Below are 23,903 nucleotides of genomic sequence, written 5' to 3'. Positions count from 1 at the left end.
GTCGTAATGAGAATCTTTGACCCTTCAGAAGCTCTAGTGGTACGCCTCTTGGTGGCTAGATCGGCACTGTGTGTCATTGTATTTTGCTGGTCTTCTGTTCGAATCTCGAGATCGACAAAGATTTTATAATTTTTCATTTTTTTTTTAAATAAATTTTATCTTTATTTTTCCATTATTCATAGAGTTACTATGAATCAATCCAAATCATATATTTCAAAACAATATTATAAATTTAAAATATTTCTATATTTTATCGGAATTTTAAAGACTCAAGTTCCCGCACATGCGCAGAATCTATTAATATTCTTAGCATTGTGCTTTTAAAACCAGATTTACACAATACTTAAAACTTATTGCCGAGTCGTAATGAGAATCTTTGACCCTTCAGAAGCTCTCAAGGTACGAGTCTTGGTGGCTAGATCGGCAGGGTGTGTCATTGTATTTTGCTGGTCTTCTGTTCGAATCTCGAAATCAGCCAATAATTTATAATTTTTCTTTTTTTAAAATAAATTTTATCTTTATTTCTCCATTATTCACAGAGTTACTATAAATCATTTAAAATCATATATTTCAAAACAATATTATAAATTTAAAATATTTCTATATTTTATCGGAATTTTAAGAGTCAAGTTCCCACACATGCGCAGAATCTATTAATATTCTTAGCCTTGTGCTTTTAAAACCAGATTTAAACAATACTTAAAACTTATTGGAGAGTCGTAATGAGAATCTTTGACCCTTCAGAAGATCTCGAGGTACGAGTCTTGGTGGCTAGATCGGCAGGGTGTGTCATTGTATTTTGCTGGTCTTCTGTTCGAATCTCGAGATGGACAAAGATTTTATAATTTTTCTTTTTTTTAAATAAATTTTATCTTTATTTCTCCATTATTCATAGAGTTACTATGAATCATTTAAAATCATATATTTCAAAACAATATTATAAATTTAAAATATTTCTATATTTTATCGGAATTTTAAGAGTCAAGTTCCCGCACATGCTCAGAATCTATTAATATTCTTAGCATTGTGCTATTAAAACCAGATTTACACAATACTTAAAACTTATTGCCGAGTCGTAATGAGAATCTTTGAAACTTCAGAAGCTCTCAAGGCACGAGTCTTGGTGGCTGGATCGGCAGGGTGTGTCATTGTATTTTGCTGGTCTTCTGTTCGAATCTCGAGATCGACAAATAATTTATAATTTTTCTTTTTTTTAAATAAATTTTATCTTTATTTCTCCATTATTCATAGAGTTACTATGAATCATTTAAAATCATATATTTCAAAACAATATTATAAATTAAAAATATTTCTATATTTTATCGGAATTTTAAGGCTCAAGTTCCCGCACATGCGCAGAATCTATTAATATTCTTAGCATTGTGCTTTTAAAACCAGATTTACACAATACTTAAAACTTATTGCCGAGTCGTAATGAGAATGTTTGACCCTTCAGAAGCTCTCGAGGTACGAGTCTTGGTGGCTAGATCGGCAGGGTGTGTCATTGTATTTTGCTGGTCTTCTGTTCGAATCTCGAGATCGACCAATAATTTATAATTTTTCTTTTTTTTAAATAATTTGTATCTTTATTTCTCCATTATTCATAGAATTTCTATGAATCATTCCAAATCATATATTTCAAAACAATATTATAAATTTAAAATATTTCTATATTTTATCGGAATTTTAAGAGTCAAGTTCCCGCACATGCGCAGAATCTATTAATATTCTTAGCATTGTACTTTTAAAACCAGATTTACACAATACTTAAAACTTATTGCTGAGTCGTAATGAGAATCTTTGACCCTTCAGAAGATCTCGTGGTACGCCTCTTGGTGGCTAGATCGGCACTGTGTGTCATTGTATTTTGCTGGTCTTCTGTTCGAATCTCGAGATCGACAAAGATTTTATAATTTTTCATTTTTTTTTAAATAAATTTTATCTTTATTTTTCCATTATTCATAGAGTTACTATGAATCAATCCAAATCATATATTTCAAAACAATATTATAAATTTAAAATATTTCTATATTTTATCGGAATTTTAAAGACTCAAGTTCCCGCACATGCGCAGAATCTATTAATATTCTTAGCATTGTGCTTTTAAAACCAGATTTACACAATACTTAAAACTTATTGCCGAGTCGTAATGAGAATCTTTGACCCTTCAGAAGCTCTCGAGGTACGAGTCTTGGTGGCTAGATCGGCAGGGTTTGTCATTGTATTTTGCTGGTCTTCTGTTCGAATCTCGAAATCAGCCAATAATTTATAATTTTTCTTTTTTTAAAATAAATTTTATCTTTATTTCTCCATTATTCATAGAGTTACTATAAATCATTTAAAATCATATATTTCAAAACAATATTATAAATTTAAAATATTTCTATATTTTATCGGAATTTTAAGAGTCAAGTTCCCACACATGCGCAGAATCTATTAATATTCTTAGCCTTGTGCTTTTAAAACCAGATTTAAACAATACTTAAAACTTATTGGAGAGTCGTAATGAGAATCTTTGACCCTTCAGAAGATCTCGAGGTACGAGTCTTGGTGGCTAGATCGGCAGGGTGTGTCATTGTATTTTGCTGGTCTTCTGTTCGAATCTCGAGATGGACAAAGATTTTATAATTTTTCTTTTTTTTAAATAAATTTTATCTTTATTTCTCCATTATTCATAGAGTTACTATGAATCATTTAAAATCATATATTTCAAAACAATATTATAAATTTAAAATATTTCTATATTTTATCGGAATTTTAAGAGTCAAGTTCCCGCACATGCTCAGAATCTATTAATATTCTTAGCATTGTGCTATTAAAACCAGATTTACACAATACTTAAAACTTATTGCCGAGTCGTAATGAGAATCTTTGAAACTTCAGAAGCTCTTAAGGTACGAGTCTTGGTGGCTGGATCGGCAGGGTGTGTCATTGTATTTTGCTGGTCTTCTGTTCGAATCTCGAGATCGACAAATAATTTATAATTTTTCTTTTTTTTAAATAAATTTTATCTTTATTTCTCCATTATTCATAGAGTTACTATGAATCATTTAAAATCATATATTTCAAAACAATATTATAAATTTAAAATATTTCTATATTTTATCGGAATTTTAAGACTCAAGTTCCCGCACATGCGCAGAATCTATTAATATTCTTAGCATTGTGCTTTTAAAACCAGATTTACACAATACTTAAAACTTATTGCCGAGTCGTAATGAGAATCTTTGACCCTTCAGAAGCTCTCGAGGTACAAGTCTTGGTGGCTATATCGGCAGGGTTTGTCATTGTATTTTGCTGGTCTTCTGTTCGAATCTCGAGATCGACCAATAATTTATAATTTTTCTTTTTTTTAAATAATTTGTATCTTTATTTCTCCATTATTCATAGAATTTCTATGAATCATTCCAAATCATATATTTCAAAACAATATTATAAATTTAAATATTTCTATATTTTATCGGAATTTTAAGAGTCAAGTTCCCGCACATGCGCAGAATCTATTAATATTCTTAGCATTGTGCTTTTAAAACCAGATTTACACAATACTTAAAACTTATTGCCGAGTCGTAATGAGAATCTTTGACCCTTCAGAAGCTCTCAAGGTACGAGTCTTGGTGGCTAGATCGGCAGGGTGTGTCATTGTATTTTGCTGGTCTTCTGTTCGAATCTCGAAATCAGCCAATAATTTATAATTTTTCTTTTTTTAAAATAAATTTTATCTTTATTTCTCCATTATTCATAGAGTTACTATAAATCATTTAAAATCATATATTTCAAAACAATATTATAAATTTAAAATATTTCTATATTTTATCGGAATTTTAAGAGTCAAGTTCCCACACATGCGCAGAATCTATTAATATTCTTAGCCTTGTGCTTTTAAAACCAGATTTAAACAATACTTAAAACTTATTGGAGAGTCGTAATGAGAATCTTTGAACCTTCAGAAGATCTCGAGGTACGAGTCTTGGTGGCTAGATCGGCAGGGTGTGTCATTGTATTTTGCTGGTCTTCTGTTCGAATCTCGAGATGGACAAAGATTTTATAATTTTTCTTTTTTTTAAATAAATTTTATCTTTATTTCTCCATTATTCATAGAGTTACTATGAATCATTTAAAATCATATATTTCAAAACAATATTATAAATTTAAAATATTTCTATATTTTATCGGAATTTTAAGAGTCAAGTTCCCGCACATGCTCAGAATCTATTAATATTCTTAGCATTGTGCTATTAAAACCAGATTTACACAATACTTAAAACTTATTGCCGAGTCGTAATGAGAATCTTTGAAACTTCAGAAGCTCTTAAGGTACGAGTCTTGGTGGCTGGATCGGCAGGGTGTGTCATTGTATTTTGCTGGTCTTCTGTTCGAATCTCGAGATCGACAAATAATTTATAATTTTTCTTTTTTTTAAATAAATTTTATCTTTATTTCTCCATTATTCATAGAGTTACTATGAATCATTTAAAATCATATATTTCAAAACAATATTATAAATTTAAAATATTTCTATATTTTATCGGAATTTTAAGACTCAAGTTCCCGCACATGCGCAGAATCTATTAATATTCTTAGCATTGTGCTTTTAAAACCAGATTTACACAATACTTAAAACTTATTGCCGAGTCGTAATGAGAATCTTTGACCCTTCAGAAGCTCTCGAGGTACAAGTCTTGGTGGCTATATCGGCAGGGTTTGTCATTGTATTTTGCTGGTCTTCTGTTCGAATCTCGAGATCGACCAATAATTTATAATTTTTCTTTTTTTTAAATAATTTGTATCTTTATTTCTCCATTATTCATAGAATTTCTATGAATCATTCCAAATCATATATTTCAAAACAATATCATAAATTTAAAATATTTCTATATTTTATCGGAATTTTAAGAGTCAAGTTCCCGCACATGCGCAGAATCTATTAATATTCTTAGCATTGTGCTTTTAAAACCAGATTTACACAATACTTAAAACTTATTGCCGAGTCGTAATGAGAATCTTTGACCCTTCAGAAGCTCTCGAGGTACGAGTCTTGGTGGCTAGATCGGCAGGGTGTGTCATTGTATTTTGATGGTCTTCTGTTCGAATCTCGAGATCGACCAATAATTTATAATTTTTCTTTTTTTTAAATAATTTGTATCTTTATTTCTCCATTATTCATAGAATTTCTATGAATCATTCCAAATCATATATTTCAAAACAATATCATAAATTTAAAATATTTCTATATTTTATCGGAATTTTAAGACTCAAGTTCCCGCACATGCGCAGAATCTATTAATATTCTTAGCATTGTGCTTTTAAAACCAGATTTACACAATACTTAAAACTTATTGCCGAGTCGTAATGAGAATCTTTGACCCTTCAGAAGCTCTCGAGGTACGAGTCTTGGTGGCTAGATCGGCAGGGTTTGTCATTGTATTTTGCTGGTCTTCTGTTCGAATCTCGAAATCAGCCAATAATTTATAATTTTTCTTTTTTTTAAATAAATTTTATCTTTATTTCTCCATTATTCATAGAGTTACTATGAATCATTTAAAATCATATATTTCAAAACAATATTATAAATTTAAAATATTTCTATATTTTATCGGAATTTTAAGAGTCAAGTTCCCGCACATGCTCAGAATCTATTAATATTCTTAGCATTGTGCTTTTAAAACGAGATTTACACAATACTTAAAACTTATTGCCGAGTCGTAATGAGAATCTTTGAAACTTCAGAAGCTCTCAAGGTACGCGTCTTAGTGGCTGGATCGGCAGGGTGTGTCATTGTATTTTGCTGGTCTTCTGTTCGAATCTCGAGATCGACAAAAAATTTATAATTTTTCTTTTTTTTAAATAAATTTTATCTTTATTTCTCCATTATTCATAGAGTTACTATGAATCATTTAAAATCATATATTTCAAAACAATATTATAAATTAAAAATATTTCTATATTTTATCGGAATTTTAAGGCTCAAGTTCCCGCACATGCGCAGAATCTATTAATATTCTTAGCATTGTGCTTTTAAAACCAGATTTACACAATACTTAAAACTTATTGCCGAGTCGTAATGAGAATGTTTGACCCTTCAGAAGCTCTCGAGGTACGAGTCTTGGTGGCTAGATCGGCAGGGTGTGTCATTGTATTTTGCTGGTCTTCTGTTCGAATCTCGAGATCGACCAATAATTTATAATTTTTCTTTTTTTTAAATAATTTGTATCTTTATTTCTCCATTATTCATAGAATTTCTATGAATCATTCCAAATCATATATTTCAAAACAATATTATAAATTTAAAATATTTCTATATTTTATCGGAATTTTAAGAGTCAAGTTCCCGCACATGCGCAGAATCTATTAATATTCTTAGCATTGTGCTTTTAAAACCAGATTTACACAATACTTAAAACTTATTGCCGAGTCGTAATGAGAATCTTTGACCCTTCAGAAGCTCTCGAGGTACGAGTCTTGGTGGCTAGATCGGCAGGGTGTGTCATTGTATTTTGATGGTCTTCTGTTCGAATCTCGAGATCGACCAATAATTTATAATTTTTCTTTTTTTTAAATAATTTGTATCTTTATTTCTCCATTATTCATAGAATTTCTATGAATCATTCCAAATCATATATTTCAAAACAATATCATAAATTTAAAATATTTCTATATTTTATCGGAATTTTAAGACTCAAGTTCCCGCACATGCGCAGAATCTATTAATATTCTTAGCATTGTGCTTTTAAAACCAGATTTACACAATACTTAAAACTTATTGCCGAGTCGTAATGAGAATCTTTGACCCTTCAGAAGCTCTCGAGGTACGAGTCTTGGTGGCTAGATCGGCAGGGTTTGTCATTGTATTTTGCTGGTCTTCTGTTCGAATCTCGAAATCAGCCAATAATTTATAATTTTTCTTTTTTTTAAATAAATTTTATCTTTATTTCTCCATTATTCATAGAGTTACTATGAATCATTTAAAATCATATATTTCAAAACAATATTATAAATTTAAAATATTTCTATATTTTATCGGAATTTTAAGAGTCAAGTTCCCGCACATGCTCAGAATCTATTAATATTCTTAGCATTGTGCTTTTAAAACGAGATTTACACAATACTTAAAACTTATTGCCGAGTCGTAATGAGAATCTTTGAAACTTCAGAAGCTCTCAAGGTACGCGTCTTAGTGGCTGGATCGGCAGGGTGTGTCATTGTATTTTGCTGGTCTTCTGTTCGAATCTCGAGATCGACAAATAATTTATAATTTTTCTTTTTTTTAAATAAATTTTATCTTTATTTCTCCATTATTCATAGAGTTACTATGAATCATTTAAAATCATATATTTCAAAACAATATTATAAATTAAAAATATTTCTATATTTTATCGGAATTTTAAGGCTCAAGTTCCCGCACATGCGCAGAATCTATTAATATTCTTAGCATTGTGCTTTTAAAACCAGATTTACACAATACTTAAAACTTATTGCCGAGTCGTAATGAGAATGTTTGACCCTTCAGAAGCTCTCGAGGTACGAGTCTTGGTGGCTAGATCGGCAGGGTGTGTCATTGTATTTTGCTGGTCTTCTGTTCGAATCTCGAGATCGACCAATAATTTATAATTTTTCTTTTTTTTTAAATAATTTGTATCTTTATTTCTCCATTATTCATAGAATTTCTATGAATCATTCCAAATCATATATTTCAAAACAATATTATAAATTTAAAATATTTCTATATTTTATCGGAATTTTAAGAGTCAAGTTCCCGCACATGCGCAGAATCTATTAATATTCTTAGCATTGTACTTTTAAAACCAGATTTACACAATACTTAAAACTTATTGCTGAGTCGTAATGAGAATCTTTGACCCTTCAGAAGCTCTCGTGGTACGCCTCTTGGTGGCTAGATCGGCACTGTGTGTCATTGTATTTTGCTGGTCTTCTGTTCGAATCTCGAGATCGACAAAGATTTTATAATTTTTCATTTTTTTTAAAATAAATTTTATCTTTATTTTTCCATTATTCATAGAGTTACTATGAATCAATCCAAATCATATATTTCAAAACAATATTATAAATTTAAAATATTTCTATATTTTATCGGAATTTTAAGACTCAAGTTCCCGCACATGCGCAGAATCTATAAATATTCTTAGCATTGTGCTTTTAAAACCAGATTTACACAATACTTAAAACTTATTGCCGAGTCGTAATGAGAATCTTTGACCCTTCAGAAGCTCTCAAGGTACGAGTCTTGGTGGCTAGATCGGCAGGGTGTGTCATTGTATTTTGCTGGTCTTCTGTTCGAATCTCGAAATCAGCCAATAATTTATAATTTTTCTTTTTTTAAAATAAATTTTATCTTTATTTCTCCATTATTCATAGATTTACTATAAATCATTTAAAATCATATATTTCAAAACAATATTATAAATTTAAAATATTTCTATATTTTATCGGAATTTTAAGAGTCAAGTTCCCACACATGCGCAGAATCTATTAATATTCTTAGCCTTGTGCTTTTAAAACCAGATTTAAACAATACTTAAAACTTATTGGAGAGTCGTAATGAGAATCTTTGACCCTTCAGAAGATCTCGAGGTACGAGTCTTGGTGGCTAGATCGGCAGGGTGTGTCATTGTATTTTGCTGGTCTTCTGTTCGAATCTGGAGATGGACAAAGATTTTATAATTTTTCTTTTTTTTAAATAAATTTTATCTTTATTTCTCCATTATTCATAGAGTTACTATGAATCATTTAAAATCATATATTTCAAAACAATATTATAAATTTAAAATATTTCTATATTTTATCGGAATTTTAAGAGTCAAGTTCCCGCACATGCTCAGAATCTATTAATATTCTTAGCATTGTGCTATTAAAACCAGATTTACACAATACTTAAAACTTATTGCCGAGTCGTAATGAGAATCTTTGAAACTTCAGAAGCTCTCAAGGTACGAGTCTTGGTGGCTGGATCGGCAGGGTGTGTCATTGTATTTTGCTGGTCTTCTGTTCGAATCTCGAGATCGACAAATAATTTATAATTTTTCTTTTTTTTAAATAAATTTTATCTTTATTTCTCCATTATTCATAGAGTTACTATGAATCATTTAAAATCATATATTTCAAAACAATATTATAAATTTAAAATATTTCTATATTTTATCGGAATTTTAAGACTCAAGTTCCCGCACATGCGCAGAATCTATTAATATTCTTAGCATTGTGCTTTTAAAACCAGATTTACACAATACTTAAAACTTATTGCCGAGTCGTAATGAGAATCTTTGACCCTTCAGAAGCTCTCGAGGTACGAGTCTTGGTGGCTAGATCGGCAGGGTGTGTCATTGTATTTTGATGGTCTTCTGTTCGAATCTCGAGATCGACCAATAATTTATAATTTTTCTTTTTTTTAAATAATTTGTATCTTTATTTCTCCATTATTCATAGAATTTCTATGAATCATTCCAAATCATATATTTCAAAAAAATATCATAAATTTAAAATATTTCTATATTTTATCGGAATTTTAAGAGTCAAGTTCCCGCACATGCGCAGAATCTATTAATATTCTTAGCATTGTGCTTTTAAAACCAGATTTACACAATACTTAAAACTTATTGCCGAGTCGTAATGAGAATCTTTGACCCTTCAGAAGCTCTCGAGGTACGAGTCTTGGTGGCTAGATCGGCAGGGTGTGTCATTGTATTTTGATGGTCTTCTGTTCGAATCTCGAGATCGACCAATAATTTATAATTTTTCTTTTTCTTAAATAATTTGTATCTTTATTTCTCCATTATTCATAGAATTTCTATGAATCATTCCAAATCATATATTTCAAAACAATATCATAAATTTAAAATATTTCTATATTTTATCGGAATTTTAAGAGTCAACTTCCCGCACATGCGCAGAATCTATTAATATTCTTAGCATTGTGCTTTTAAAACCAGATTTACACAATACTTAAAACTTATTGCCGAGTCGTAATGAGAATCTTTGACCCTTCAGAAGCTCTCGAGGTACGAGTCTTGGTGGCTAGATCGGCAGGGTGTGTCATTGTATTTTGCTGGTCTTCTGTTCGAATCTCGAGATCGACAAATAATTTATAATTTTTCTTTTTTTTAAATAAATTTTATCTTTATTTCTCCATTATTCATAGAGTTACTATGAATCATTTAAAATCATATATTTCAAAACAATATTATAAATTTAAAATATTTCTATATTTTATCGGAATTTTAAGACTCAAGCTCCCGCACATGCGCAGAATCTTCTAATATTCTTAGCATTGTGCTTTTAAACCCAGATTTACACAATACTTGAAATTTATTGCCGAATCGTAATGAGAATCTTTGACACTTCAGAACCTCTCTAGGGACGAGTCTTGGTGGCTAGATCGGCAGGGTGTGTCATTGTATTTTGCTGGTCTTCTGTTCGAATCTCGAGATCGACAAAGATTTTATAATTTTTCTTTTTTTTAAATTTATTTTATCTATATTTCTCCATTATTCATAGAGTTACTATGAATCAATCCAAATCATATATTTCAAAACAATATTATAAATTTAAAATATTTCTATATTTTATCGGAATTTTAAGAGTCAAGTTTCCGCACATGCGCAGAATCTATTAATATTCTTAGCATTGTGCTTTTAAAACCAGATTTACACAATACTTAAAACTTATTGCCGAGTCGTAATGAGAATCTTTGACCCTTCAGAAGCTCTCGAGGTACGAGTCTTGGTGGCTAGATCGGCAGGGTGTGTCATTGCATTTTGCTGGTCTTCTGTTCGAATCTCGAGATCGACCAATAATTTATAATTTTTCTTTTTTTTAAATAATTTGTATCTTTATTTCTCCATTATTCATAGAATTTCTATGAATCATTCCAAATCATATATTTCAAAACAATATCATAAATTTAAAATATTTCTATATTTTATCGGAATTTTAAGAGTCAAGTTCCCGCACATGCGCAGAATCTATTAATATTCTTAGCATTGTGCTTTTAAAACCAGATTTACACAATACTTAAAACTTATTGCCGAGTCGTAATGAGAATCTTTGACCCTTCAGAAGCTCTCGAGGTACGAGTCTTGGTGGCTAGATCGGCAGGGTGTGTCATTGTATTTTGATGGTCTTCTGTTCGAATCTCGAGATCGACCAATAATTTATAATTTTTCTTTTTTTTAAATAATTTGTATCTTTATTTCTCCATTATTCATAGAATTTCTATGAATCATTCCAAATCATATATTTCAAAACAATATCATAAATTTAAAATATTTCTATATTTTATCGGAATTTTAAGAGTCAAGTTCCCGCACATGCGCAGAATCTATTAATATTCTTAGCATTGTGCTTTTAAAACCAGATTTACACAATACTTAAAACTTATTGCCGAGTCGTAATGAGAATCTTTGACCCTTCAGAAGCTCTCGAGGTACGAGTCTTGGTGGCTAGATCGGCAGGGTGTGTCATTGTATTTTGATGGTCTTCTGTTCGAATCTCGAAATCGGCCAATAATTTATAATTTTTCTTTTTTTTAAATAAATTTTATCTTTATTTCTCCATTATTCATAGAGTTACTATGAATCATTTAAAATCATATATTTCAAAACATTATTATAAATTTAAAATATTTCTATATTTTATCGGAATTTTAAGAGTCAAGTTCCCACACATGCGCAGAATCTATTAATATTCTTAGCATTGTGCTTTTAAAACCAGATTTACACAATACTTAAAACTTATTGGAGAGTCGTAATGAGAATCTTTGACCCTTCAGAAGATCTCGAGGTACGAGTCTTGGTGCCTAGATCGGCAGGGTGTGTCATTGTATTTTGCTGGTCTTCTGTTCGAATCTCGAGATCGACCAATAATTTATAATTTTTCTTTTTTTTAAATAATTTTTATCTTTATTTCTCCATTATTCATAGAATTTCTATGAATCATTCCAAATCATATATTTCAAAACAATATCATAAATTTAAAATATTTCTATATTTTATCGGAATTTTAAGAGTCAAGTTCCCGCACATGCGCAGAATCTATTAATATTCTTAGCATTGTGCTTTTAAAACCAGATTTACACAATACTTAAAACTTATTGCCGAGTCGTAATGAGAATCTTTGACCCTTCAGAAGCTCTCAAGGTACGAGTCTTGGTGGCTGGATCGGCAGGGTGTGTCATTGTATTTTGCTGGTCTTCTGTTCGAATCTCGAGATCGACAAATAATTTATAATTTTTCTTTTTTTTAAATAAATTTTATCTTTATTTCTCCATTATTCATAGAGTTACTATGAATCATTTAAAATCATATATTTCAAAACAATATTATAAATTTAAAATATTTCTATATTTTATCGGAATATTAAGACTCAAGTTCCCGCACATGCGCAGAATCTATTAATATTCTTAGCATTGTGCTTTTAAAACCAGATTTACACAATACTTAAAACTTATTGCCGAGTCGTAATGAGAATCTTTGACCCTTCAGAAGCTCTCGAGGTACGAGTCTTGGTGGCTAGATCGGCAGGGTGTGTCATTGTATTTTGCTGGTCTTCTGTTCGAATCTCGAGATCGACCAATAATTTATAATTTTTCTTTTTTTTAAATAATTTGTATCTTTATTTCTCCATTATTCATAGAATTTCTATGAATCATTCCAAATCATATATTTCAAAACAATATCATAAATTTAAAATATTTCTATATTTTATCGGAATTTTAAGAGTCAAGTTCCCGCACATGCGCAGAATCTATTAATATTCTTAGCATTGTGCTTTTAAAACCAGATTTACACAATACTTAAAACTTATTGCCGAGTCGTAATGAGAATCTTTGACCCTTCAGAAGCTCTCGAGGTACGAGTCTTGGTGGCTAGATCGGCAGGGTGTGTCATTGTATTTTGATGGTCTTCTGTTCGAATCTCGAGATCGACCAATAATTTATAATTTTTCTTTTTTTTAAATAATTTGTATCTTTATTTCTCCATTATTCATAGAATTTCTATGAATCATTCCAAATCATATATTTCAAAACAATATCATAAATTTAAAATATTTCTATATTTTATCGGAATTTTAAGAGTCAAGTTCCCGCACATGCGCAGAATCTATTAATATTCTTAGCATTGTGCTTTTAAAACCAGATTTACACAATACTTAAAACTTATTGCCGAGTCGTAATGAGAATCTTTGACCCTTCAGAAGCTCTCGAGGTACGAGTCTTGGTGGCTAGATCGGCAGGGTGTGTCATTGTATTTTGCTGGTCTTCTGTTCGAATCTCGAGATCGACAAATAATTTATAATTTTTCTTTTTTTAAATAAATTTTATCTTTATTTCTCCATTATTCATAGAGTTACTATGAATCATTTAAAATCATATATTTCAAAACAATATTATAAATTTAAAATATTTCTATATTTTATCGGAATTTTAAGACTCAAGCTCCCGCACATGCGCAGAAGCTTCTAATATTCTTAGCATTGTGCTTTTAAAACCAGATTTACACAATACTTGAAATTTATTGCCGAATCGTAATGAGAATCTTTGACACTTCAGAACCTCTCGAGGGACGAGTCTTGGTGGCTAGATCGGCAGGGTGTGTCATTGTATTTTGCTGGTCTTCTGTTCGAATCTCGAGTTTGACAAATAATTTATAATTTTTCTTTTTTTTAAATAATTTTTATCTTTATTTCTCCATTATTCATAGAGTTTCTATGAATCATTCCTTATCATATATTTCAAAACAATATTACAAATTTAAAATATTTCTATATTTTATCGGAATTTTAAGAGTCAAGTTCCCGCACATGCGCAGAATCTATTAATATTCTTAGCATTGTGCTTTTAAAACCAGATTTACACAATACTTAAAACTTATTGCCGAGTCGTAATGAGAATCTTTGACCCTTCAGAAGCTCTCGAGGTACGAGTCTTGGTGGCTAGATCGGCAGGGTGTGTCATTGTATTTTGCTGGTCTTCTGTTCGAATCTCGAAATCAGCCAATAATTTATAATTTTTCTTTTTTTTAAATAAATTTTATCTTTATTTCTCCATTATTCATAGAGTTACTATGAATCATTTAAAATCATATATTTAAAAACAATATTATAAATTTAAAATATTTCTATATTTTATCGGAATTTTAAGAGTCAAGTTCCCACACATGCGCAGAATCTATTAATATTCTTAGAATTGTGCTTTTAAAACCAGATTTACACAATACTTAAAACTTATTGGAGAGTCGTAATGAGAATCTTTGACCCTTCAGAAGATCTCGAGGTACGAGTCTTGGTGGCTAGATCGGCAGGGTGTGTCATTGTATTTTGATGGTCTTCTGTTCGAATCTCGAGATCGACCAATAATTTATAATTTTCTTTTTTTTAAATAATTTGTATCTTTATTTCTCCATTATTCATAGAATTTCTATGAATCATTCCAAATCATATATTTCAAAACAATATCATAAATTTAAAATATTTCTATATTTTATCGGAATTTTAAGAGTCAAGTTCCCGCACATGCGCAGAATCTATTAATATTCTTAGCATTGTGCTTTTAAAACCAGATTTACACAATACTTAAAACTTATTGCCGAGTCGTAATGAGAATCTTTGACCCTTCAGAAGCTCTCAAGGTACGAGTCTTGGTGGCTGGATCGGCAGGGTGTGTCATTGTATTTTGCTGGTCTTCTGTTCGAATCTCGAGATCGACAAATAATTTATAATTTTTCTTTTTTTTAAATAAATTTTATCTTTATTTCTCCATTATTCATAGAGTTACTATGAATCATTTAAAATCATATATTTCAAAACAATATTATAAATTTAAAATATTTCTATATTTTATCGGAATTTTAAGACTCAAGCTCCCGCACATGCGCAGAAGCTTCTAATATTCTTAGCATTGTGCTTTTAAAACCAGATTTACACAATACTTGAAATTTATTGCCGAATCGTAATGAGAATCTTTGACACTTCAGAACCTCTCGAGGGACGAGTCTTGGTGGCTAGATCGGCAGGGTGTGTCATTGTATTTTGCTGGTCTTCTGTTCGAATCTCGAGATCGACAAATAATTTATAATTTTTCTTTTTTTTAAATAATTTTTATCTTTATTTCTCCATTATTCATAGAGTTTCTATGAATCATTCCTTATCATATATTTCAAAACGATATTACAAATTTAAAATATTTCTATATTTTATCGGAATTTTAAGAGTCAAGTTCCCACACATGCGCAGAATCTATTAATATTCTTAGAATTGTGCTTTTAAAACCAGATTTACACAATACTTAAAACTTATTGGAGAGTCGTAATGAGAATCTTTGACCCTTCAGAAGATCTCGAGGTACGAGTCTTGGTGGCTAGATCGGCAGGGTGTGTCATTGTATTTTGCTGGTCTTCTGTTCGAATCTTGAGATCGACAAAGATTTTATAATTTTTCTTTTTTTTAAATAAATTTTATCTTTATTTCTCCATTATTCATAGAGTTACTATGAATCATTTAAAATCATATATTTCAAAACAATATTATAAATTTAAAATATTTCTATATTTTATCGGAATTTTAAGACTCAAATTCCCGCACATGCGCAGAATCTATTAATATTCTTAGCATTGTGCTTTTAAAACCAGATTTACACAATACTTAAAACTTATTGCCGAGTCGTAATGAGAATCTTTGACCCTTCAGAAGCTCTCGAGGTACGAGTCTTGGTGGCTAGATCGGCAGGGTGTGTCATTGTATTTTGATGGTCTTCTGTTCGAATCTCGAGATCGACCAATAATTTATAATTTTTCTTTTTTTTTAAATAATTTGTATCTTTATTTCTCCATTATTCATAGAGTTTCTATGAATCATTCCTTATCATATATTTCAAAACAATATTACAAATTTAAAATATTTCTATATTTTATCGGAATTTTAAGAGTCAAGTTCCCGCACATGCGCAGAATCTATTAATATTCTTAGCATTGTGCTTTTAAAACCAGATTTACACAATACTTAAAACTTATTGCCGAGTCGTAATGAGAATCTTTGACCCTTCAGAAGCTCTCGAGGTACGAGTCTTGGTGGCTAGATCGGCAGGGTGTGTCATTGTATTTTGCTGGTCTTCTGTTCGAATCTCGAAATCAGCCAATAATTTATAATTTTTCTTTTTTTTAAATAAATTTTATCTTTATTTCTCCATTATTCATAGAGTTACTATGAATCATTTAAAATCATATATTTCAAAACAATATTATAAATTTAAAATATTTCTATATTTTATCGGAATATTAAGACTCAAGTTCCCGCACATGCGCAGAATCTATTAATATTCTTAGCATTGTGCTTTTAAAACCAGATTTACACAATACTTAAAACTTATTGCCGAGTCGTAATGAGAATCTTTGACCCTTCAGAAGCTCTCGAGGTACGAGTCTTGGTGGCTAGATCGGCAGGGTGTGTCATTGTATTTTGCTGGTCTTCTGTTCGAATCTCGAGATCGACCAATAATTTATAATTTTTCTTCTTTTTAAATAATTTGTATCTTTATTTCTCCATTATTCATAGAATTTCTATGAATCATTCCAAATCATATATTTCAAAACAATATCATAAATTTAAAATATTTCTATATTTTATCGGAATTTTAAGAGTCAAGTTCCCGCACATGCGCAGAATCTATTAATATTCTTAGCATTGTGCTTTTAAAACCAGATTTACACAATACTTAAAACTTATTGCCGAGTCGTAATGAGAATCTTTGACCCTTCAGAAGCTCTCGAGGTACGAGTCTTGGTGGCTAGATCGGCAGGGTGTGTCATTGTATTTTGATGGTCTTCTGTTCGAATCTCGAGATCGACCAATAATTTATAATTTTTCTTTTTTTTAAATAATTTGTATCTTTATTTCTCCATTATTCATAGAATTTCTATGAATCATTCCAAATCATATATTTCAAAACAATATCATAAATTTAAAATATTTCTATATTTTATCGGAATTTTAAGAGTCAAGTTCCCGCACATGCGCAGAATCTATTAATATTCTTAGCATTGTGCTTTTAAAACCAGATTTACACAATACTTAAAACTTATTGCCGAGTCGTAATGAGAATCTTTGACCCTTCAGAAGCTCTCGAGGTACGAGTCTTGGTGGCTAGATCGGCAGGGTGTGTCATTGTATTTTGATGGTCTTCTGTTCGAATCTCGAAATCGGCCAATAATTTATAATTTTTCTTTTTTTTAAATAAATTTTATCTTTATTTCTCCATTATTCATCGAGTTACTACGAATCATTTAAAATCATATATTTCAAAACATTATTATAAATTTAAAATATTTCTATATTTTATCGGAATTTTAAGAGTCAAGTTCCCACACATGCGCAGAATCTATTAATATTCTTAGCATTGTGCTTTTAAAACCAGATTTACACAATACTTAAAACTTATTGGAGAGTCGTAATGAGAATCTTTGACCCTTCAGAAGATCTCGAGGTACGAGTCTTGGTGCCTAGATCGGCAGGGTGTGTCATTGTATTTTGCTGGTCTTCTGTTCGAATCTCGAGATCGACCAATAATTTATAATTTTTCTTTTTTTTAAATAATTTTTATCTTTATTTCTCCATTATTCATAGAATTTCTATGAATCATTCCAAATCATATATTTCAAAACAATATCATAAATTTAAAATATTTCTATATTTTATCGGAATTTTAAGAGTCAAGTTCCCGCACATGCGCAGAATCTATTAATATTCTTAGCATTGTGCTTTTAAAACCAGATTTACACAATACTTAAAACTTATTGCCGAGTCGTAATGAGAATCTTTGACCCTTCAGAAGCTCTCAAGGTACGAGTCTTGGTGGCTGGATCGGCAGGGTGTGTCATTGTATTTTGCTGGTCTTCTGTTCGAATCTCGAGATCGACAAATAATTTATAATTTTTCTTTTTTTTAAATAATTTTTATCTTTATTTCTCCATTATTCATAGAGTTTCTATGAATCATTCCTTATCATATATTTCAAAACAATATTACAAATTTAAAATATTTCTATATTTTATCGGAATTTTAAGAGTCAAGTTCCCGCACATGCGCAGAATCTATTAATATTCTTAGCATTGTGCTTTTAAAACCAGATTTACACAATACTTAAAACTTATTGCCGAGTCGTAATGAGAATCTTTGACCCTTCAGAAGCTCTCGAGGTACGAGTCTTGGTGGCTAGATCGGCAGGGTGTGTCATTGTATTTTGCTGGTCTTCTGTTCGAATCTCGAAATCAGCCAATAATTTATAATTTTTCTTTTATTTAAATAAATTTTATCTTTATTTCTCCATTATTCATAGAGTTACTATGAATCATTTAAAATCATATATTTAAAAACAATATTATAAATTTAAAATATTTCTATATTTTATCGGAATTTTAAGAGTCAAGTTCCCACACATGCGCAGAATCTATTAATATTCTTAGAATTGTGCTTTTAAAACCAGATTTACACAATACTTAAAACTTATTGGAGAGTCGTAATGAGAATCTTTGACCCTTCAGAAGATCTCGAGGTACGAGTCTTGGTGGCTAGATCGGCAGGGTGTGTCATTGTATTTTGCTGGTCTTCTGTTCGAATCTTGAGATCGACAAAGATTTTATAATTTTTCTTTTTTTTAAATAAATTTTATCTTTATTTCTCCATTATTCATAGAGTTACTATGAATCATTTAAAATCATATATTTCAAAACAATATTATAAATTTAAAATATTTCTATATTTTATCGGAATTTTAAGAGTCAAGTTCCCGCACATGCTCAGAATCTATTAATATTCTTAGCATTGTGCTTTTAAAACCAGATTTACACAATACTTAAAACTTATTGCCGAGTCGTAATGAGAATCTTTGAAACTTCAGAAGCTCTCAAGGTACGAGTCTGGGTGGCTGGATCGGCAGGGTGTGTCATTGTATTTTGCTGGTCTTCTGTTCGAATCTCGAGACCGACAAATAATTTATAATTTTTCTTTTTTTTAAATAAATTTTATCTTTATTTCTCCATTATTCATAGAGTTACTATGAATCATTTAAAATCATATATTTTAAAACAATATTATAAATTTAAAATATTTCTATATTTTATCGGAATTTTAAGACTCAAGTTCCCGCACATGCGCAGAATCTATTAATATTCTTAGCATTGTGCTTTTAAAACCAGATTTACACAATACTTAAAACTTATTGCCGAGTCGTAATGAGAATCTTTGACCCTTCAGAAGCTCTCGAGGTACGAGTCTTGGTGGCTAGATCGGCAGGGTGTGTCATTGTATTTTGCTGGTCTTCTGTTCGAATCTCGAGATCGACCAATAATTTATAATTTTTCTTTTTTTTTAAATAATTTGTATCTTTATTTCTCCATTATTCATAGAGTTTCTATGAATCATTCCTTATCATATATTTCAAAACAATATTACAAATTTAAAATATTTCTATATTTTATCGGAATTTTAAGAGTCAAGTTCCCGCACATGCGCAGAATCTATTAATATTCTTAGCATTGTGCTTTTAAAACCAGATTTACACAATACTTAAAACTTATTGCCGAGTCGTAATGAGAATCTTTGACCCTTCAGAAGCTCTCGAGGTACGAGTCTTGGTGGCTAGATCGGCAGGGTGTGTCATTGTATTTTGCTGGTCTTCTGTTCGAATCTCGAAATCAGCCAATAATTTATAATTTTTCTTTTTTTTAAATAAATTTTATCTTTATTTCTCCATTATTCATAGAGTTACTATGAAGAATTTAAAATCATATATTTCAAAACAATATTATAAATTTAAAATATTTCTATATTTTATCGGAATTTTAAGAGTCAAGTTCCCACACATGCGCAGAATCTATTAATATTCTTAGCCTTGTGCTTTTAAAACCAGATTTACACAATACTTAAAACTTATTGGAGAGTCGTAATGAGAATCTTTGACCCTTCAGAAGATCTCGAGGTACGAGTCTTGGTGGCTAGATCGGCAGGGTGTGTCATTGTATTTTGCTGGTCTTCTGTTCGAATCTCGAGATCGACCAATAATTTATAATTTTTCTTTTTTTTAAATAATTTTTATCTTTATTTCTCCATTATTCATAGAGTTTCTATGAATCATTCCTTATCATATATTTCAAAACAATATTACAAATTTAAAATATTTCTATATTTTATCGGAATTTTAAGAGTCAAGTTCCCGCACATGCGCAGAATCTATTAATATTCTTAGCATTGTGCTTTTAAAACCAGATTTACACAATACTTAAAACTTATTGCCGAGTCGTAATGAGAATCTTTGACCCTTCAGAAGCTCTCGAGGTACGAGTCTTGGTGGCTAGATCGGCAGGGTGTGTCATTGTATTTTGCTGGTCTTCTGTTCGAATCTCGAAATCAGCCAATAATTTATAATTTTTCTTTTTTTTAAATAAATTTTATCTTTATTTCTCCATTATTCATAGAGTTACTATGAATCATTTAAAATCATATATTTCAAAACAATATTATAAATTTAAAATATTTCTATATTTTATTGGAATTTTAAGAGTCAAGTTCCCACACATGCGCAGAATCTATTAATATTCTTAGCCTTGTGCTTTTAAAACCAGATTTACACAATACTTAAAACTTATTGGAGAGTCGTAATGAGAATCTTTGACCCTTCAGAAGATCTCGAGGAACGAGTCTTGGTGGCTAGATCGGCACGGTGTGTCATTGTATTTTGCTGGTCTTCTGTTCGAATCTCGAGATCGACCAATAATTTATAATTTTTCTTTTTTTTAAATAATTTTTATCTTTATTTCTCCATTATTCATAGAATTTCTATGAATCATTCCAAATCATATATTTCAAAACAATATCATAAATTTAAAATATTTCTATATTTTATCGGAATTTTAAGAGTCAAGTTCCCGCACATGCGCAGAATCTATTAATATTCTTAGCATTGTGCTTTTAAAACCAGATTTACACAATACTTAAAACTTATTGCCAAGTCGTAATGAGAATCTTTGACCCTTCAGAAGCTCTCAAGGTACGAGTCTTGGTGGCTGGATCGGCAGGGTGTGTCATTGTATTTTGCTGGTCTTCTGTTCGAATCTCGAGATCGACAAATAATTTATAATTTTTCTTTTTTTTAAATAAATTTTATCTTTATTTCTCCATTATTCATAGAGTTACTATGAATCATTTAAAATCATATATTTCAAAACAATATTATAAATTTAAAATATTTCTATATTTTATCGGAATTGTAAGACTCAAGCTCCCGCACATGCGCAGAATCTTCTAATATTCTTAGCATTGTGCTTTTAAAACCAGATTTACACAATACTTGAAACTTATTGCCGAATCGTAATGAGAATCTTTGACACTTCAGAACCTCTCGAGGGACGAGTCTTGGTGGCTAGATCGGCAGGGTGTGTCATTGTATTTTGCTGGTCTTCTGTTCGAATCTCGAGATCGACAAATAATTTATAATTTTTCTTTTTTTTAAATAAATTTTATCTTTATTTCTCCATTATTCATAGAGTTACAATGAATCATTTAAAATCATATATTTCAAAACAATATTATAAATTTAAAATATTTCTATATTTTATCGGAATTTTAAGAGTCAAGTTCCCACACATGCGCAGAATCTATTAATATTCTTAGCCTTGTGCTTTTAAAACCAGATTTACACAATACTTAAAACTTATTGGAGAGTCGTAATGAGAATCTTTGACCCTTCAGAAGATCTCGAGGTACGAGTCTTGGTGGCTAGATCGGCAGGGTGTGTCATTGTATTTTGCTGGTCTTCTGTTCGAATCTCGAGATCGACCAATAATTTATAATTTTTCTTTTTTTTAAATAATTTTTATCTTTATTTCTCCATTATTCATAGAATTTCTATGAATCATTCCAAATCATATATTTCAAAACAATATCATAAATTTAAAATATTTCTATATTTTATCGGAATTTTAAGAGTCAAGTTCCCGCACATGCGCAGAATCTATTAATATTCTTAGCATTGTGCTTTTAAAACCAGATTTACACAATACTTAAAACTTATTGCCGAGTCGTAATGAGAATCTTTGACCCTTCAGAAGCTCTCAAGGTACGAGTCTTGGTGGCTGGATCGGCAGGGTGTGTCATTGTATTTTGCTGGTCTTCTGTTCGAATCTCGAGATCGACAAATAATTTATAATTTTTCTTTTTTTTAAATAAATTTTATCTTTATTTCTCCATTATTCATAGAGTTACTATGAATCATTTAAAATCATATATTTCAAAACAATATTATAAATTTAAAATATTTCTATATTTTATCGGAATTGTAAGACTCAAGCTCCCGCACATGCGCAGAATCTTCTAATATTCTTAGCATTGTGCTTTTAAAACCAGATTTACACAATACTTGAAACTTATTTCCGAATCGTAATGAGAATCTTTGACACTTCAGAACCTCTCGAGGGACGAGTCTTGGTGGCTAGATCGGCAGGGTGTGTCATTGTATTTTGCTGGTCTTCTGTTCGAATCTCGAGATCGACAAATAATTTATAATTTTTCTTTTTTTTAAATAAATTTTATCTTTATTTCTCCATTATTCATAGAGTTACAATGAATCATTTAAAATCATATATTTCAAAACAATATTATAAATTTAAAATATTTCTATATTTTATCGGAATTTTAAGAGTCAAGTTCCCACACATGCGCAGAATCTATTAATATTCTTAGCCTTGTGCTTTTAAAACCAGATTTACACAATACTTAAAACTTATTGGAGAGTCGTAATGAGAATCTTTGACCCTTCAGAAGATCTCGAGGTACGAGTCTTGGTGGCTAGATCGGCAGGGTGTGTCATTGTATTTTGCTGGTCTTCTGTTCGAATCTCGAGATCGACCAATAATTTATAATTTTTCTTTTTTTTAAATAATTTTTATCTTTATTTCTCCATTATTCATAGAATTTCTATGAATCATTCCAAATCATATATTTCAAAACAATATCATAAATTTAAAATATTTCTATATTTTATCGGAATTTTAAGAGTCAAGTTCCCGCACATGCGCAGAATCTATTAATATTCTTAGCATTGTGCTTTTAAAACCAGATTTACACAATACTTAAAACTTATTGCCGAGTCGTAATGAGAATCTTTGACCCTTCAGAAGCTCTCAAGGTACGAGTCTTGGTGGCTGGATCGGCAGGGTGTGTCATTGTATTTTGCTGGTCTTCTGTTCGAATCTCGAGATCGACAAATAATTTATAATTTTTCTTTTTTTTTAATAAATTTTATTTTTATTTCAACATTATTCATAGAATTTCTATGAATCATTCCAAATCATATATTTCAAAACAATATCATAAATTTAAAATATTTCTATATTTTATCGGAATTTTAAGAGTCAAGTTCCCGCACATGCGCAGAATCTATTAATATTCTTAGCATTGTGCTTTTAAAACCAGATTTACACAATACTTAAAACTTATTGCCGAGTCGTAATGAGAATCTTTGACCCTTCAGAAGCTCTCAAGGTACGAGTCTTGGTGTCTGGATCGGCAGGGTGTGTCATTGTATTTTGCTGGTCTTCTGTTCGAATCTCGAGATCGACAAATAATTTATAATTTTTCTTTTTTTTAAATAAATTTTATCTTTATTTCTCCATTATTCATAGAGTTACTATGAATCATTTAAAATCATATATTTCAAAACAATATTATAAATTTAAAATATTTCTATATTTTATCGGAATTTTAAGACTCAAGCTCCCGCACATGCGCAGAATCTTCTAATATTCTTAGCATTGTGCTTTTAAAACCAGATTTACACAATACTTGAAACTTATTGCCGAATCGTAATGAGAATCTTTGACACTTCAGAACCTCTCGAGGGA

This window comes from Argiope bruennichi, chromosome 6, assembly GCF_947563725.1.
Source record: "Argiope bruennichi chromosome 6, qqArgBrue1.1, whole genome shotgun sequence".
NCBI lineage: Eukaryota > Metazoa > Arthropoda > Arachnida > Araneae > Araneidae > Argiope > Argiope bruennichi.
This window is presented reverse-complemented; position numbering follows the sequence as displayed.